The sequence below is a fragment of the Motacilla alba genome, chromosome 2 (assembly GCF_015832195.1).
Source record: "Motacilla alba alba isolate MOTALB_02 chromosome 2, Motacilla_alba_V1.0_pri, whole genome shotgun sequence".
In the NCBI taxonomy this organism is placed as follows: domain Eukaryota; kingdom Metazoa; phylum Chordata; class Aves; order Passeriformes; family Motacillidae; genus Motacilla; species Motacilla alba.
In genome coordinates this window covers 110,040,978-110,059,506 of record NC_052017.1, presented here as the reverse complement: position 1 = coordinate 110,059,506, position 18,529 = coordinate 110,040,978, and the positions used below count along the sequence as shown (strand labels likewise).

The 18,529-nt window shown below is 40.1% G+C and overlaps 1 protein-coding gene across 4 annotated transcripts in view; it reads right to left on the bottom strand.

Annotated features, from left to right (window-relative positions):
- Window positions 1-18,529, bottom strand: part of SPIDR (scaffold protein involved in DNA repair) — a 197,244-nt gene that overhangs the window by 46,324 nt on the left and 132,391 nt on the right. The window lies entirely within an intron of this gene.

Below are 18,529 nucleotides of genomic sequence, written 5' to 3'. Positions count from 1 at the left end.
AGACAGCAGGGATTGATCAGCCTGGGGAAGAGAAGACTCTGGGAAGACCTTAATGCCTTTTAATATTTAAAGGGGGCTTATAAGAAAGATGGGGACAAATTTTTCAATTGGTTTTGCTGCGGTAGGAAAAGGGGTAATGGTTTCAAATCAAAATAGGGTAGTTTAAGAGCAGATATATGGAAGAAATTTTTTTTTTTAAATTTTTTTTTACAAAGAGGGTGGTGAAACACTGCAATAGGTTTTCCATACAAATGGTAGATGCCACATCCCTGGAAAAATTCCAGGTCAGGTTGGAAGGGGTTCTGAAACATCATATCTAGTTGAATATGTCCTTGGTCAAGGCAGGGTGGTTGGACTAGATGGCCTTTAAAGGTCCCTTCAATCCAAACCATTTTATGATTCTGGGTTTTTCTGGTATCGGTTTGCTGACTCAGCATCACAAACAGCTGTCCCAGCTCATGTGAATTGGCACCCTGGCATGTAGTGGCAAAAAGACAGCTCACTGGGGTGAGGAAATCTGGGGAGATAGACATGGAGTCAGATTAATTTCAAAGCAGATTAGAGAGAGAGAGAGACAATAATTTAGCATGGATTTCCCAATGAGAGATCACAGTTTTGTCATGCCCAAGATGAAGCATAAAAACAAATGGGCTTTCTGCCACTGGTTGAAGGTCCATCACAATCCTCCTGCCTGAAGCATTTGTCTTTTGGCTTGGTTTTGATGGAAATATTGGTCTGAATCCCCACAGATCTGGGGGATTGTTATTCTTGCAAGAATAACACTTGTAAAAATAATTTTTACACAAAATATTTACACAAATGATAGCACACAATGTAACATTAGAAACAATATTGCATTTTAATTTTATAACTGCAGAAGAGGCAGGCAAATTTAAAAATGTAAGCTTAACCTAGCAGGACCAGCAGAAACACTTCAAAATCACTGAAAGGCATTATAATGGAAAACATGTTTAAAACCCTATAAAAGTTTACTTTTATGCATATTTTAAAGTCCATTTAGTCTTTTCAGTTTGCCAATGTGCATTTGCAACTGTATGCTACAAAAACACACAAACACATAATCTAATTTCCCCAGCAGAATCAGTTCACTAACACCGAATATGTAAAACAGACTTCAAAAGTGAAGTTCAGGCTTTCAAACTCCAATTTCAATCTGTGTCCAACTGCCAGCTACATTTCTGACTCATATTTCTTCTCATGTACTCATGTACCTTCTGTATAGTTTACTGAATTTATTCAACTTACCTAAAGCTTGAAATACAGATGCCATTTAATGGTCCACTGCAGTGATTTTCTATTCTACCTGTAAATCGCTTTTATTTAAATAATTGTTTCAAGATCTTTCAGTGACATCTACAACTCTTGAAATACATTGGAGTGAGGAATTATTATGTTCAAATGAACATATTCACTTTAGTATTTCCTTTCCTTGGGCTGAGGCAGATCAGCTGGTAAATCAGACTGTTACGAACATCGTTTCCTTTGCTTTATTACTTTGTACTTGCAGGAATACATTTTTTTTTTTCATAACAACCAAAATAGTACCTATTTAAGGAGATAGTCACAAACCTAGCAAATTTTATTGCCGATATAAAGGGAGGGGAAAAAAAAAAGAAAAGAAATTATGTTTGCTGTTTTTAAAGAACTAAATGAATATAAACTGTCAGACTCTGGGTCATCATTAAGCACAGGCCAGAGCATTGGCACGAGTGACCGTGTTGTGAAGCCTACAAGCTTTATTTGGTTTTTAGTTCACATTCCTGTAGAGTGAGACATTCTTAATTTGGGAGAACTACGGGTAAACATTTATGGGAAAAAATTATTAAATATTTCCTTTCACAAAGGTAGCAGGCAAAACAAAAATAAAAACAACTCCGGCACAAAATGCTAAAGGCGGTCCTTAACTATCAAAATTCAGCAAAGCAAATGAGGTATCTATGCTCATTTCTGGCAGGCACTTGGGGCTTTTACTATTGAGTTACCAATCTTCCCTCTGCCATTTACCATTCCCAACCTCCTACTACATTTATTTTCAGATTGGAATAGTATTATCCATATGTGGAATGGATATCCAAACAGTCCAGGCCATCATACGCAGGTCATAGTCACTTATATACACTTGCACCTAGATTTAGCATTACAGAAGAAGTGAAAGTACTTACAAGATAAGGGTATTCATTACACCACCTGATGTAATACATAACTATAGGTCACTTCCCAAACCTCTCACTGAACTGCAGTAGCCTTTGAGAGCTGTTTGCTGCAATTCAGTTTATGAGACAATATTTTAAATGTTCTTATTCCAAAGAACTCTTGGAATGATGAAGACGTCTGAGTATTTTCTTTCTAAATATGAAACATGTTCTGCTTGCAGAAGATTTCAGAATTTTAAACAAATATAAAACACAGTTTATTCACCCCAGTGAAAGAAGACATCCTGTAGAGGGGTCTGAGGCTTGAGTGGACTCTGCAATTTCTGCTGGCTTTAGCCCTCAGCACTACAACTCATTTATCTAAGTCTGAGAAATCCACAGGAACACCTAGGAACACCTAGATCAGATGTGTTTTGGTCAGTGTGTACAGAATGCTGAACCTTATCCTAACTCTACAAGCAGGAACATGCTGGCCTGACTGTACATGGACCAGGGATATCAAAGCTCTCTTCTTCCTCTGACTAAGTCAGATCAGATACAAACTTTCTCTAGAGAAAATTCAATGGCACGCACACCACCCTTGCTGCACTATAAACTTTATGTGATTCTTAGCTACTGAAAATACAGAAGATTGCCCCCTCTTCCTTGTATCTATAAAATGATGCATGGCTCCTGGTTTCTTAGGAAAGGTGTTTCTCTCCTCACCCCTCACTAATTGTCGAGACCAAAGTCCAAAGAGTTTGCACTAAATGGGCAAATCTTTGAGAGCGACCTGGTAGCTCCTTCCAGTCGGTGTGCAAAGATGAGTTTGATTTTCAAAATTTTATCACAATTGTGGTAAGGCCAAGGTTTTATTAGTACTTCCAGTATTTGATGCAACTTCCTATAAACCCCCCAGTGTAGCTCAAAAATAATCTGGGGCACCATCAGTATGACAAAACCTCGAGTGTATGTTTTCCTGAAATGTCATGCAAACATTTAGAAGAGTTCTCTTTGTGGTACCACCTTAATGGTGTCACACCAGAAAAGGAGAAGTCAGTAACAATAAAGCAAATTTTGCTTCTCAGATGTCCAGTGGAACAATACACCAAAGATTTAATCTTCCAAAGGAACAGGCAACAGATACTGAGCAGAATTAGTTTCACAGCACAGTTTGTCACCACAGTTATGCATAATGTTGTCACAGAGCTGGGCCTTTGAGGAGAGAACAAAATTACTGAAAAACAAGATTGACAGGAGGAGAATAAACTATTTTTCCCTGGGAACTGAGCTATGGTAAATAACTGATCATCCTGTAGCATGCTTCTTTGACTGTTCACTAGTTAACCTGCTGCCTGTCAGTGAAACTGGGAGTATTTATCAGCTGGTATTATTAGTCATGTGACTTCAAATATTAATCATATTTTAAAAAAAATATGGTGTAGTAATTGCAGTTTCTTACTTATGAGGGATAAAATGCTGCATTCTACTTCATTTCATTTGAAAATTTCAGAACTATGTTAACTGCTGTCTAATATATCTCAAATATAGTCAAATTAAGTAATATTTTAAAAATTAAAATATTGTTTGTATGTGGCTTACTCTATTTCGTCTAGGAAACAATATAAGGATAAAATGCCCTAACAAAGAATCAAGATATTATGACATGATAAAAGAGATAATCCTACCTGATTGCCACACCTTTAAAAATTATGTATAAGGAGTCTTTTGTTCCCTGGTTTTTGGAATGTCAAGCAACTCATAAATAATACCCTGGACCTAAATAAACATAGGCTAGTTAAAGATCCCGTATTTATTTAAAGTATTAAATGAGTCATTACTTCAAGTATTCAAATAGCAGTATCTTCCCTCAGCTTCTTACCTAACCTCTCTTTCATAAAGGCAACCTAAGACTCTGCCAATAAGCTATCGGCAAATTTTTCTCAACCTGTTTAAAACATTCACCAGACAGTTTTAAATACCTTCAAAAATGCTTAGTATTATTATATTATGCTAACTTAAAGTAAGAAGCTGTCTGTAAGTCTTTAAAGCTGGAGAAACTGAATTATCAGGATTTTTTTCAGTATTCCCTTAATGCAATTACCTCAATCCCTGTATTTTGTCATTCTATCAGTTACAACAAGAATTTTCAGCAGAGTTACAAGAAGCAAAAATATGAAGAAAGTAAAAAGACCCTGATAATATAATCAAGACTTAAACCCCACTACTTGTTTTTCTTTAAATAAGAGAAAAGTATCATCACTTGGGGCTCACTTCTCCCCTTCACTTGTAACATACCTAGATAAGCTTAAAATGTTCTTTTATTTAAGAGAGGGTTCAGTTACTTATTAAGAATTACTTACTCCTTGCCAGTGGTTTGTATCAACTGAAGAGAGTAATATGGAGAGATGTGTTTCTACACTGGGAAAATCCCAGCAACCCACAGACTTCAGCAATGAAGGCGCGTACAACCTCTAAGAGAGGAGATGATGGGACAAAAAGGAAGCAGGGCCAAATCTTGGATCAATCCACTATGAAAAAATGGCTAAATTGGTGTTTGAAAGATTTCTTGACAAAGATGGCAATGTTCAGCTGCCCCCTCCCTCCAACCCCCTTAAGTAACAGATAGTTGCACCCAACTAAAACCACCTTTGTTTAAACACAGGGTTTCTCCAACCCTCCCTCATTATCTGGTCAGAATTAATGATTATCTGATTAATTAATTGTTACTCAATTACCACCTAATCCAATCCTCATCAATGTATCCTAGGCACACCTTTACAACCACAATAAATAAGATGAATGTTCATCTCCTCCTCTTCTTTTCCCACATCTCCTTCCTATCCTCCCTTTCCCACTCCCCACAGATTAACACATTCTGGGATTTATTTTCCTGTATGAGATCCAAGAATCAGAGTGTTCTCTCTACGTTTTCCTCACAGGGTGAATAGGAGATGCTGGTCCCTCTGGTCTCACCTTGGGGTGAGTCTCAGTAACTCCTGCAGTGTTGCAGTTCTAGCACAACTCCTTAAAATGTGGTCCCACATTGCTCAACATTCCTTGACTCTCTTCCCTCCTCCAATGCTACGTTTTGGGGTTCTTTTTATTTCTCAGCTTCTTTCAGAGAAGCACCTCTCACTTTAATTGTTCGGAGAAAACTTTCATTCACCCTGAATGAACAAACTACTTTAAATGTGAAAAACATCAAAAGAAATACAAATTCCTGAATAAAATTCTAATGACTCTACTGCCCTATTCCACCTGCCTTGCAAGTGGTCTATACTGTATGCCATATGCCAAAATGATTTGTATATACTACTGACATTTTTCATGTTCCCTGCAATGTTTGGAATGCCACACGGCACAGGGTGCAAGAAGATAAGATCATTTATGTAAGCAAAATATGACCTTACAAGTGTGTAAATCCCTCATGTGCGTATGCAGGAGAAATAGCTGCGAGTACCAGTACTACTTGTATGTGTAATTATTTGCTTAACATGCCACATCAATTCTGCAAACAAATAGTAACTATTTAGCAATATTCATCTCTTTCTATTGTATAACACCGAGCAGGGGAAAGAGACAGAGAAAGGCAAGACTTCCCAGTCCATGAATAAATATATACTGGCTGCAAACAAGTATAGAGATGTTGAGTTTGTGCTGTGAAAACAGAAATTCATGGCTGGTAAAACAGCAGAAAATGGAAAGAACAGCCTGATCCAAAAAATCAAAAGTGCAACAGGCTGTGCTGCTCTGGGAGAAAAACATGAGCCTAGAAAGAGTAAACACAGAATTTATATGTAACATTCATTCATATAAATATATATAAGCCCACACACATCCTAAGTTGTGTTCTTGTGGACTGTTGGGTTTTTTTTTATAATTCACAAGCAGATATAGATAAAACTTACAAAACCTTCCTGTTTCGAATCTGAAGGTGATAAGGTTAAGTACTCTGAAACCAACAGATGACACATTCAGTTTTCAGTACATGTATATATTCTGCAGAAATCCGGTATTACATCTCTTTTGAGTGTTTTGCACCTGTGCCTCTCAACATATGGTTAGAGAATGTCTGTTTGCATTAGCAGGACCACAGCTGGAGCAGACCAGTACTGTTTGAATCGGGGGACATTTGAGTCCCACTGCTGGATAAGAAAGAGGAATTCTGTCAGCCCTGGGTCAGGCTACAGGTAAGTGCCACCCACCTGTTGCTTCACACATATGGAAAGTAGCATGTGATGCCCTCACAGTGGAACAGTGGTTTATGGAACAGTGTGGTTTATGCTCTGTTTGGGAGGATGGCTTGGGAACAGCTTTACTTCAGCTCTCTGTCCTGCACCTTGAAATATTTCCTGCTTGGGGTGGCATGAACCTCTCAGGCTGGAGGAGGAAAGTGTATCCTTTATCTCTCTCCCGCTCCTCCCTTTCCAGCCCCAACTGTTTCCATGGCAGTCAGCTGTAGCCGCTGCCAAAGAAAACAAGGCATTTTCCCACCTCGAGGGCATTCCCCTCTGAACATCAAACGTCCACAGCAAACAATGGAGTTGAAACAGCTTCGCAAATAAAAGGTCACAAGAATTTTTCATAGTGGAAAAATAGCAGGCTACCTACAGGCAGGGGTTGTTTCCAGCTCACAAACACTACACATGCTTTCACACACACTTCGCTGTGAGCTGAACTAGTCTTTGCTGAGACACTGCATGGTCCCAGTGATGTAACTTGAATTAATTCTCCCTCAAGCTATTTTGTAATCGCCTTAATTGTCAGGTCTTAAAAAGAAGAGATTTTCAGTTCTTTGGGAAGGGAGTGCATTTACATGCCATAAGAAGCCAAGCAAACTGGAGGGTGCTCTGAAATAGCAGGTCATACGCTAAGCAGTGCACAAAGTAGGGGAAAGGAGAAAGGGCATGTGCTGGAGAGCTTCAGGGAGAGGAGCAGAGCATGTGATAAGCTGTTGATGGAGCTGTGCTTTCCAAGCTTCAGCCAAAGGACAAATGAGCAATGCAAGAGAGCCCCTGGCTGCTGCCAGAAGCTACTGGACCCACACTAGAGGCCTCCATGGAGACTTGGCAGCATGGGGTTCAGCAACAGCAGGAGCCACATGTTTTCTGGGCTCCCGCTCTCTGCTTGCACATATGCTGAGCCCTGCCAGCACAGCAGTCTCCCATGGGGTCACGTTTCCCCATGGCCACCCTGGCCCCCACCCAAGCATCCCCTCTGCTCCACTCCCCTCCAGCACTGGCATTCCTGCCCTCTCCACAAGCACACTCTGGTGGTCTTCCCTCTCTTCCGGCTCTCAGAAGCAGAGGGGTTTGTCAGGAAGTGTGTGACACCCACTGAGTGCTGCTGCTAAGAAGATGAATAGAGAACTCTTAGTCCCTAGACCAGGAGCAGAAGATGAAAGGTAATTCAAGAATTCAAGGTAATTTCAATTTGGTGGGAAAAGTACCGGACAAGATATCACTGAACAAGTTTCTGTTACTACTCCCTAGCTAAACTGAAATTCCTTCAGATGAGCATAACAAACTCGTTTTACTGTGGGAAATTACCAGAGTTTAAATGTGCACCCCACGTATTTGGCATTTATGTCCTCCAAAATTCTGCATACAGGTAAGCCTCAGCAAAGACGGAAACTGTGATTATCTGCATTTTTCTGCATTGCTGGGGTAGTGGAGGAAGGGAGTGGCAGCCATGGGTTGAAGGTTCTGAGTTTTCAGAACTAATTACATTGAAAATGAAAATGAAAATTGTCGTAATTTCATAATAAAAAAAGGGCTTGCTTTGGATTTCTTTTTAATTTTCCCACTTCCCTACAGGATAATCGAGCAGACACAAGCTAGGAGAGCCAGTGACTGGAAGACTAGTTGAGCATTTGCTCATTAAAAGAATTAACCCTACACATCTTTTACCAATCACCATCCTGCCAACTCCCATGGGAAGCTGCCCAACAAGACCATCACTCTCACTTACTGCCTACAGCTTCTCCCAAGATTTCAACACCTTTCTGTACATTCATGCTTAACCTAAAATGCCCAGTATGGAAATGTTCCTCCAGTCTTGCCTTCCCTCCTCCTTCCTCACTTGGAAAAGACTGGTCAGCCAACATTTTCTTCACAATAGGATGAAGAAAACCTGTGAGCCTGACTAATTGCAAGAAAAGACTCACACTACAAGTACTGCTGAGAAAAAACACATCTGAGTTTTTAGATTTTAAATGTGGGTGATTGAGAAAATGGGACTTAACTGGTGAAGGAAACTGGTAGTTAGAGGTCACTGATAACTGGGGGGTAGGGGTGAAAGGGATTAAGGCAGTAGTTCAGATATTGTCTGTCATTGGTATATAAAACGTTTCTATTTGACAGTTTTCCGTGTTAAACCATGAAGTGACAATTGGTTTATAGACACTGTAACTTTAATCTTAGCAGAGACCATCAATTCAGACTAATCTGAAATCTTAACTCAGCACTTCTAAATAAAAACAGAAATGTAAAATTGTTACCGGTAAATAGCACCATATGAATAATATTTTCTTTTTCCATAGGCACATGTACCAATTACAACAGAATGTCTAGAAACCTTAACCAGGTTCATGCGCCATCACACTGAGCACGTGAGACAGGCAGCAGTTTGATTAGACTGCTCTCATGCTTTTAGCAAATTTCAGCAGATGGATGGAACAAGTGTGTGTGTGCCTGTGAAGAACAAGAGGTCATCTACAGAAATCACAGTTAATTTTTTTCTGTTGCCTTATCTTTACTGTAGTGATTTGTATTGTGTATGCATGGATTTCCAAAACACACCCACAAGGTCTCCAATTCCAATACCTCCTTAAAGGTCCCTCTTCTTCAGTATCCATTCCATTTGTACATCTGAACCCCAAGACAATAATTTTTATTTCCAAGCAAGCAAAACAATTATTTCTCAGATATGAAATACACTAACACAATACAGACAGATACAGAGAGAGAAAATATGCATTAAATGTTTTGCAAAGGGGCCAAAGAAAGGAGTTTCTGGCAATTACTCAGCATAAGGAGTAAGGTATATGTTGAATAGATTAGATAAAATTAGTAGTTGTCAACCCAGTGCTGCCTGATGACAGAAATTACAGCTTTATCTCTCTCTTATCCACGCCTCCCACATATCATGTGCCTCATTAGGATCCTGTGGACAGAACACACAAGAAAAAGATGGTCCTCAAGCAATCAGAAAAATCCATCCTAAAAAAAGAGTGAAAAATCTCCTGCCAGATTTAGTAAATATGATTTCACTTTGTTAGGGGACCTAATTACGTACTATCTCAGACTGTGACAGCATTTGAGGAATGGGAAAATCCATGCTGCAACCAGGTGTCTTGCCATGGTTAAAAATGCCTCCTTGCCCTCAAACACATGTTCTTTGCTTGTTGGAAAAACTAGCCATGTAATAAAACCAAAAATTAAAGACAACTTGCAACTGACTCGGGGAAAGGACTGGGCAGTCAGGATCTAGCTATGTTAAATTTGGCTGTGTTTAGTCAGATGACACAGAAGTATGAACTTTGAGAAAGCACTAGAAACACCTTTGCCAAATATTTGGAGGAGAAAGACGTTGCTTTTTAGGCTACACGGTCTATACAGTATCTGGCACAATGATCTGTGACCACATCACGGATAAAACCTCTTTTCCCAATTATCCACATTCCTCCAACTAAGTTCTTGCATGGAGGTTTTCGTTTCAGTCACAAGAGCACGAGGAACAAGTGAGCAAGGACTCTGAATGGCTGAATAGTGAGTCCAAAACCAGCCCAAGGGCCAGCATGTGATGACACCGCGTAGGTCATTTCCTTGTGCATAAAAAGCCCTAATGCTTAGGAAGCATTTAGCAGAATAGTAAAAATGATCAAAAATGTTTTCTATCAGATCACACCGAACAAGTTTCCAGCAGATTGAACGAACGGTGCAAAACATTCCAGCACAATTCTGCTGTTTTGTATTACAAGGAAGAATGTGAGCACATCAAAGCTTGAACTTGGCCAGTAAGAAATTGTCCTTCTGGTCCTCAAAAGACCAGCTGACACTGAAATTAGAACGAACGGTGCCTTGACCACATTTGTAAAGGCAAAAGAGAACCAAATCACAGACAGGATCTGTAGGGAAGTCTAGATACTGCCGACATAAGTTTTCCCACCTATGTTTTGAGGTTAAGGCTGTAGGCACTGAACACACATAATTCATGAGCTGCGCTCCCACAGCCCCACAGGGCTTTCAAGAGCCTGTCACATTTTTCTCAAGTGGATCATTATGGGTGGTGTACCTAAATGGATGGGTGGAGGAAATTTATCTGAACAGAAGATTAGAAGTGATTCAATTTTGGGAGATAACCCGACTTTTTGTCTAGGTAAGACAATAGCTCAACCATGTGAGTTTACACTGGCATGTGGGGCTACTCAGCAGTTTCACACACAGATTCTGTCGTGCAGATGTAAAGGAATAGCACTATAAAGCTTCTTTTTGTGGACCATAACTTCACTAACTTTGTGAACCATAAACCATAATTCTGACATGATGATGGCTGATGTAATCAACACTTTCATGAGGTTAGGCTTAAAGAGGCAAACAAAGCTTTTTACAGTGAACTTTTTGAATTCCCCTTGACTGAAAAGAGCTCATCACTGACAACTGGTGGGACTGTGACAAAGATAAGAGGAGTGGAAATTCATGCTCAGATCGCTTTACAACACATAGAAGGAATCTTTTTTCTCAGTAGAACACGCTGCAAGTAGCGGCAAAAGACCTGGGAAGAGGAATAGAGATGATGGTCTTCAGTACAATCTACTTTCAGAAGAAGAAAACTACTTGAGAGGGAAGTCAGTGCCGAAACTTTCCATTCCAAAGCTTGAACTATTTGCAGGACTAAATTATCTGTGAGAAAGCACTAAGTTCATTCCACACCTCCTACAGAAATGCAAAGCAGAGTACAGACGAAATTTCCTACTTTTCTTTAGGTATCTCTGTGGTTGCCTGGATGAATGGAGGCGTCAGAATTGTAAGGGGAACACTGACTGACCAGGAAAGGAAATTGTCTTATTGATGCAAATACCAGAGACCGTGGTGCTTGTCATACTGAAGATTTAAAAACAAAAGTCGTGCCTTCCTCATTCTCTTTTTCACAGTCGCTTTTGTTATTTATTTTTAAAGAACCTCCTGACTAACTGGCTTCCAGAAGAAGAGGTGGGAAAAAACTGTAAAAGCAAAAACTGGGAGAAACCATAGAAGGACAGCTGAGCCATCAATTTCTGTAGACCAAACCCTTAGGTCCAATTCACCCCGTGCTACTGCCAGCCACTTACATCACTCATAGCAAAAACTTTGACAGTCCAAACGGGTGTGTTCAAGACTTGCAGGAATGTTGCTTATTCACAATATATCCTAAAAGCCAAACACAAAAAAACTTAAGTATGGGCATAGCTGCAGAGCATTATTTAAACAGAACAGTTCTTAAAGAAGCAATACGCCATTTAAAGGTGCAAATCTCAGCGTTTGCTACACCAGAGGATCTTATATAAAATCCTCTTGAATCCTGGAAAACTTGCTCGTTGGAAAGGTGCATGCTGTTCTAACACATATATCCTATGTCAGCACAAACAGCCTTCATGTAAACACGCAGCCGCGAGTACCATGAGTAACAACTCTGTTTCCATCAGAAGCCCTTTATCCTGCGTAAGAGGTCTGCACGCTAATAGATGTCCTAGGCTAATGCTAACTAGCTACAGCTGGCTCGCAGCTATAAAAAGCATTAATGAAAACATAAATACTAACTTCTCCACTTCCCTCAGCCCGTACGTCAGGGCTGCGCAAAGGCAGCGCTTTCCAAGAGGTCTGTGTGAATGAACGGGCTGCTCTGAACCAGCTCGCTCCGGCTGCCCGCGCTTGTTTACTGAACAGCGTGTGCAGAGACGCGCCGGGGGATGCGCGGGGACAGACACACACCACGTGTGCCCTCCCGCAACCCCGAGCCCCGGCCTTCCAGGGAAGGCTTGGATAAAGGCAGGAAATGTCTGCTCACCCAGGGACTGACCCACGGAGAGAGAAGGGTCAGTCCGCGCTGAACGCAACGCGATTTTACCACATATCCCCGCGTTTTGCTGAAGCATCGCTTTGCTGCGCTGCCACGGATTCAGCTGTAATGAAACACACAGGCAGCGACACGCACGGAATTTCACGACACTTTACACCCGGGACTCCTGCGCGCTCTCAAAACTTAGTACTTAGTTTCTATCGTGCCAATCACAAAGCTAAATTGCAGGGGGAAAAAAAAGGAAAGAGACAGGTTTATCCAGGACATATAGAGAAAAGGGAAAAGAGCATGTATTTCTACTCCATGGAACTAAGGATTGCAAATTGAGACCAAAACATCAGTGCTACAACAATCAGCAATTTTCATCAATCCACACTGTGCATACACGAAATCTTCATTATTATTCGACTACTGGACTGTCTATCTGCTCTGTTAAAATGGCTCTATCATGAAAGCAGTTACTTTGCCACCATCTGCTTCTATGGATTTCAGCAGGTGACCTCAGACAGAGACAAATCCTTCAGGTGTTTGCAGGGAGGCCAGGCATGTTGGCTTGCTATCCAATATGCTGGGCTAGCCACAAACCTGGATCAATAAGTAACAATCATTCCTAGCTTTTATTTTTAATTTTCATTTTTATAGTGGAAATCCGTTTATGCACAATTTTGATCAGGAAATTTGGGGTTCTTCATCAAAAAAAGTTTAGGGAATACCCAAAAGTACATTTATTAAAAAAAAAAAATCCTTATTTCCAAATATCATGATTCTTCTTTTGTTCAATACATGACTTTTTAATTTCTTCTGATTTGCACTACCCAAATAGCAACTGCAACCAAGCAGATCACCCCCAAATTCAGCAGGGATCAATCAAATCACAGAATGCAACACATTTGTCTTTGCAGGAGTTTCCTAAATGTAGCATACACAGGTTATACCTACGAGGTGCAACCCTTGCAAGCATTTAAAAAGAAATTATCTGAATGCAATTCATTGATTTGCTGAAGTTGCAACCTCAAAACCAGATGTGACTCTCTTTTTGTTTTGAATTCTTCCCCTTCTCCTTTCACATACAAGCTGATTTCCAACTGATTTCTTAAAAATCCACAACCTTAGGAGAGTCCCTTCCCACTTGCACTGCTAAAACATAAACAGCCTGAGAGACACTGATTTTCCTAACTGTTCATGATCCACTTCAAATACCTGTTTTCTCAGGATGTTATTGCTACGATTCTCCCACAAACCCTGGCAGTCCAAATAAAAAAGGTGACTCAGATACACAGAAGCACCAAGGTATAGATGAGCTCCTAACCCAGATATTTTCAAGCATGACTAAACAGCTCAAGCTGCAGCAAGAAAGCTTTGGCAGTTCTCAGCTCCCTTGGAAAGGAAATATCCACTTACCATTAAATTAAATAGAAATAAAGAAATTAAAAACACTTTTGGAAAGATTAGACACCGAGTGTCTTTGGTAACATTGTCTTCCACTTCCCACTTACATTATGTTAATACAGACAGTTAATTTATAGCTCCATATTGAAGATGTGACATAACTTGTTCCAATCAAATTAATTTCCTTGCACATTTTTCCTCATGTCAAACAGAATTTACAAATCTTGGCATTTGTTCAGAGGCAGTGGAAAATGCATAATCCCATTGTTATAGGACAAAGACAAGAACATCTGTAGTTGTCATGACTAGATCATATTTGAATTCAATAGTGGGGAAAGCTGCTGCCTCAGAGAGGAAATCCAGAGCTTCCAGCAGACCAGGTTATTCACAGCTCCATCCAACCTGCTTCTGAATACTTCTAGGGAAGAGTCATCCACAATCTTTCTGGGCAACCTGTTTCAGTGTCTCAGCACCCTTCCAGTAAAGAATTTTTTCCTAATATTTAATCTAAACCCACGCTCCTTCAGTTAAAGGTAATTTTCCTTTGTCCTATCACTACATGTCCTTGTAAAAAGTCCCTCTTCAGCCCTCCTGCAAGGCCTCTTTATGTCCTGGAAGGCTGCTCTAAGTTCTTCCCTAGAGCTTTCTCTTCTCCAGGCTGAACAGCCCCAACCCTCTCAGCCTGTCAAATGTGAAACACCTCTGAAGTAACTTTGCATTCACTCCTAGCCTCAGGCACATGTAAAGCACGCTGTCCACACTGCAGTCAAACACACACCTCCAATCAAGTATCTAAATCCAGAGTGTTACAAAACCAGTTTGAACAAATATCAGGCAGTATGTATCAGTTAAATAATCCATTTTTTTTTCTCAATGTAAGAGTAAAACTAAAAAATAACTAAATCTGTCTTAACTGCCAACCCACTGAAACCCTTACGCCGTGAACTGTAATACACAGTAAGTCCATCCCAGGCCTTTGCTGACAGCTTTTCCCATTTGAGGAGCATGTTCTTCTCCAAACTCTGAGAAGTGCCCTTTAGTCAAAGAGGGAGTTGAAGCATTATCTGAAATGAGACTGAGGATTTCAGCACAGCAGATCCCTACCCACTGTGTTGCTGCTAACTGCCTTTGGCTGTGAGAAATGGAACAAAACCAGCAGCCACCAGTCAGGATTGGCATGTGAACATAAGATAACCTTGTTACATTTATAACTTACATACCAATTTTAAACCACAATGCTTAGTGAAAGAACTTATTGTCTTCTCTGAGGAGCTTTGTTTTATTTGCATTGTTTGCTGTACCTTCATCTTTTGCATTGTATAAAAGAAAGTGTAGAAGAGCTTAAAATATAGATGTCCAGTCCTATGTTACAGCAATATTTTCCTTTTCAAAGTCTGTCTTAATTAATAGAGCATACCCATAATCTGCACAGAACTGTGTATTCCTGACTCTTTGAGACTCAAGACCTCCTCTTCCCCAAAAGAGTATCTTTGTAATACTTCTCCAAGGAGTATTGATCAGTTACATAAAACAGAAGCTTTTACAAAGCTGCTGATGATATAAAGTTATTTTTAAGAATCTTCCATTTTGGAAAATTGCTATTACATAAAATCTGTGCTGATGTTTTTCTGCACATGCACTACCTCTGCAGATACTTAAGGCTGTGCATACAAAGGCTGCTTACTTGCCAAGTGGCAAAGAAATTCCGTGCAATATTCAGGTGGTTAAATTTCTCTCTCAACTGCTAGCTCATCTCCACCCAGGCATTTCTAACATCTATCACTGCTCAAGGTTCTTGCCTTTGGGTACGATGGTAGAAGAAAAACAAATTCCAGAGACACAATCTGACTTTTACAAAGGTTTCTGAGAGCTTCAGCACAACTTTAATACTTCCTCCAGGAAGTGGTATAGTCAGTGAAATGCAGAGGTGTAAAACACACATGGAAGATTTCTGCTCACAGTTTTATCAACCACATAAAGTTCAGATATACAAAAATTCAGGGGGAAGGTCAAAGCCGAGGGTAGGATTCCACACCTTTTACGTAGGACATCTTACAATAATTCTTGACAAATAACAGGTGCTGGAAAATTACTATTCCTGTTTGAAACCACCCAATGTACAACAGCACATACTTTGAATGTGGCTCTAGGGCTGGCAAATTATGTTTTCAAATTGTTCGCTTTTTTTCTCCCTAGGCTGGTCTCCACTGTAGGATAATGTACAGGGACCACATTACTCTTCCCATTCTCACCATTTACACAGTCCCTCAAAAACAACCAATTGGCTGCATACAGCCATGAAGCAAAGAGCAGTGGGAAATGAGGTCTTCAGGTGCAATAAAGCTTCCCCAGCTTCCTGAAGCCCTGCATGTGATCATCAGAGGTGGGAGGTGAAATTGTATGGTTACAAGGTAAGAGGTGGGGAACACACAGCTCTATATAATGATGCTTCTATACCACTTACCTGTCTCTCTGTGCTACTCAGGTATGTCTGCAATTTCTCCATCATGGGGAATACATCAGTTAGAGCTACTCCTCCCTCTTGACCAAAAAAAAGGCTTGAGGTGTGTCTGACTGCCTTCTGTGAGCACATGGGTGCTTTACTGATCAGTCTAAGCACTTGAGTGTGGAGGAAATAAAGCAACCTTTTTGCTAGATGCATACAGGAGCCGGTGCACACAGCATTGGCCATCTAATAGTTGGTTTCTATTCCTGTCCATTTGCTTCCCAGGGAGACTGAATCCCAGTCACACTTGTGGTCTGTGCTGGCTTTCGTCTTCTTGAGCCTCTTTTCTGTACCAGCATTTTTTACCACTGTCCTGACATATTTTAGAACAACAGCAAATTGTTTAATTGCCTTTTCCCGGCACGGGGACGAAAAACGCTGGTGTACATTGAGGGGTCCTTTTTTTTTCATTTGTACAGAGTATATCACATAACAGTGCTTTCACCTTGCCCTTGGACAGAATAAGGTCATGTAAATATTTAGCACCGAAAAATAAACAGCAATGTCAAATTAACAAATTGTTGTACTACGGTGGCACTGGAAGTAGCCCAAGTTCCATCTAGTTGTGTGCAGCATCAGCAGGGAAAACAGACAACAGCCTGGGGAATCTACAGTGTTAACTACATAAGACAATTTAAAGTATAAGTTGGACAGAGTGATACTAAAGCTGTTTTTCCAACAGTCTTTTGTCCTTACTCTCTGTTTTGGTGGCTCCAGTTTGAGAATTACAAATAGAGCAGGGTGGAGGCAAAAGGGAATAATCCAAGTGTCAGGGAGTCTTTACTGTGAATAAAAAAAAAGAAAAAAAAAAAAAGAGACTTCAAAGCAGAAACCAGTTACTAGAGCTGGAACCACAGCTATTAGGAGAACTATTGTAAGTCTGTCAAGTAGCAATTAGACTACTTTGCAAGATTATTAAGAGCACGTATCTTCACTTAGGAGAAGGATTTGAAAAGGGGAAAAATAGAGAAACCTTTTAGTTTATGGAGTACTCTCTACTGCATTTCAGTTACTTATTTCCTGTTTATTTTCCACTTGAAAAATCACATCCCAGAAACATAATGTGATTTTTTAAAAACTTGCATTTATGACCATTCCATCTAAAATGTTTCGTTGAAAAAAACACAAAAAACAAATGGAATGCTGTAAACACATTTAAGTCAGCCACAAAAAACATTCTGACAGATGTTAGCATCTGTGAACATGGATCTTTCACGACAGTCCTTTCCAATCTGGGCTCTTTTCAAATAAGAATACCTCCAGAGTTTTTTCTGTTGTTGTTGTTGTTGATTTCAATATGCTTTATAAAACTTAAGGTATGTTTTCCATACCAGAGGGACAACTTTTCAATGTATTAATCCATCTCCTTGGAATGTTAGTTGCAGCATCTGACACTCCATTTTAGTCATGCATGTTGCCAGACAGGTTAACCCATTGACTAGATTTGTGTTAAGATAAACAGCAAAGATCACTGGATGAAGAAAAAGAGGGGGAAAAAGGAAATCCAACTAAGAAATTAATTAGTTCTACAGGATTATCACTTGCCAATAAAACTGTTTTACAAAGAATTACATATGAACAGACTACTAAGAAACTTGCAACAACTTGCTAGACCACAATGAATTACAGCAACCGACTATCATGTTCCTTTGGGCCTGCTCAGAAAGAGAAATGTGATTTTCCTCACTTCTATTTCTTCCAGCCACTCAAACAAATCCTCATCTCTTCTAAATATTTTGCTCCCCAAGGGTCCTGCTTGCATGGTGGCAGACCTTTCCACTGCTCTATGATCTGGCAAATGGAAAACAAAATACAGAGCAAAACTGAAAGAACTACGGATGACTAGTGCAGAGATGCAGATCACACTAATTTTTAAAGTAAATGTATGGTCTTTCTTTTGTTCTTGGAATAGAAAGCAATAGCAGGCTTTGTTCAGGTAGGAAATAGGTTGAAACATGCCGAGAGAAGCGAATGGAAAATTTGTCTAGTCACCCACAGATTTTAAAGTGTGGATTCACAGCTATAGCTAACATTGTTTTCTACCAGCAGTGGTTAGTTCTTCCTTCATGACAACACCCTTTTCTGTCCAGCCTCCTCACACAAATCCTCCGAGTGCTCTGACCAGTTTAACTGCCTAATAGTCCTAAAAGTGCATCTATTTTAGTTACACTGACAACCACACACCCAGCCCTGTCCTTTAAGGCACAAAACTGACCAGCTCTATTTTTTACTAAACTCATGTGGCCTGCTCAAAACAAACAGATACTGGCAGGAGCAAAATCCAAATTATACACTGCTTTATCCCAGGAACACAAAGTACAAGGCCGCCTCAGTGAGTCAGACACCTCTGAGCCAGTGAGCTCCTCAGGTTGACAAGAGTCTCTTTGGGATCCTCCTGCTTGTAAGCCAGGACATTTTC